Source organism: Propithecus coquereli, unplaced genomic scaffold (genome assembly GCF_000956105.1).
Source record: "Propithecus coquereli isolate 6110/MARCELLA unplaced genomic scaffold, Pcoq_1.0 Scaffold168, whole genome shotgun sequence".
NCBI lineage: Eukaryota > Metazoa > Chordata > Mammalia > Primates > Indriidae > Propithecus > Propithecus coquereli.
Window position 1 is genome coordinate 1,112,380 of NW_012141413.1, and position 1,284 is coordinate 1,113,663.

The window sequence follows — 1,284 nt, forward strand, 5'->3', positions numbered from 1 at the left end:
TAACTTTGGTCCAAGATGACAAACATTTCCATAAAGGCTTTTTTACCCAACATGCAGTTCAAGTTTTCAATTCCTATATTCAGTGCCACCTAGCCGCTCCAGATGGCACCAGGAATTTGGTAAGTTTTAAGTCAGATAGTAATTAAAAATCTATTTCATTATAGGCTCTATTTCATCACATTATATAACACTACAAACTTAGGATGGTTTCACTCAGAGGATTTGCTGATAACAAAAGTCATCCTCATTGTCTAAATGAGTTCTTGTTATGTGGTATGTTGCTTAAGTTACCTCCTTCTCAGTTTTCAGTTACCCACGTCTTGTCTTTCTAGTTAGCAAGAGAATATGAATGACTTGGACCATGGATCCTAAAGACGTCAGGTCTTTTCAGTGACAGGTTAAATTCTCCAGTGTGGGAGATGGGTTGTGGGTGTGCAGTTAGCTGTGTTTCCCCTGTGCACCATGGGGCAATACCTCTACTTCCTTCTCTTCTGTGTTTCCCCTTCTTGTGATAATCACTAGGGCTGCCATAGTTAGAGACGGGTTCCTAGATAGCTGCACTCGAAGCTTGGCTCTGGTTCTGCCCAGCTCTCTTTTTCATACGCAGTGCTGAAAGCTATTTCGTAGTGCCAGAGAAATTCATGTTTTATTGAACAGGTAATGCGGTTTCTCACTGTTTATTTCTTTCCTCTGTAATAGACTGCCAATGGTGTGGCCTCTCGGGAGGAAGAAGAAATAAGTGAACTTCAAGAGGATGATCGAGACCAGTTTTCTGATCAACTAGCCAGTGTAGGAATGCTAGGAAGAATTGCTGCAGAACACTGTATACCTCTTCTGACAAGGTACACACCGTCCAGAGAAACCCCATGGAGCAAATACTCTCTATTCACAATTCCCTGGAGAGCACTTAAAGTGTTTAAAGACTTTAAACACCCCTACCCCGTATCCCAGCACACTGGAACAAATGGACAGAAACATACTCATGATTGCATTCCTTGGCTTATACATTTGGAGCCCAGGCACTACAGCATAGATGGCAGAGAGATTGTGGAAAACATGGTATGAGAAATGATTTGACCCATATCAGTAAAAACTTGGAATAACCAGTTTTCAAGTGCCTGTTGTAAACCTTGATTGTGTGTAAAGCGATGTTTTAATTCTATGTCATATACAATAAATCATAATTTCTGTAGTGCTGTGAGAACAGTTGTGTACTATAATGTTTTTGTATATGTGTTTTTGTGCTAACATCTTTATGTTGTCTAATATATAGAAGTTTATGTT

At 39.9% G+C, this 1,284-nt stretch overlaps 1 protein-coding gene across 1 annotated transcript in view; it reads left to right on the top strand.

Annotated features, from left to right (window-relative positions):
- XPO4 (exportin 4) overlaps positions 1-1,284 on the top strand; it is a 181,055-nt gene that overhangs the window by 141,804 nt on the left and 37,967 nt on the right. The window lies entirely within an intron of this gene.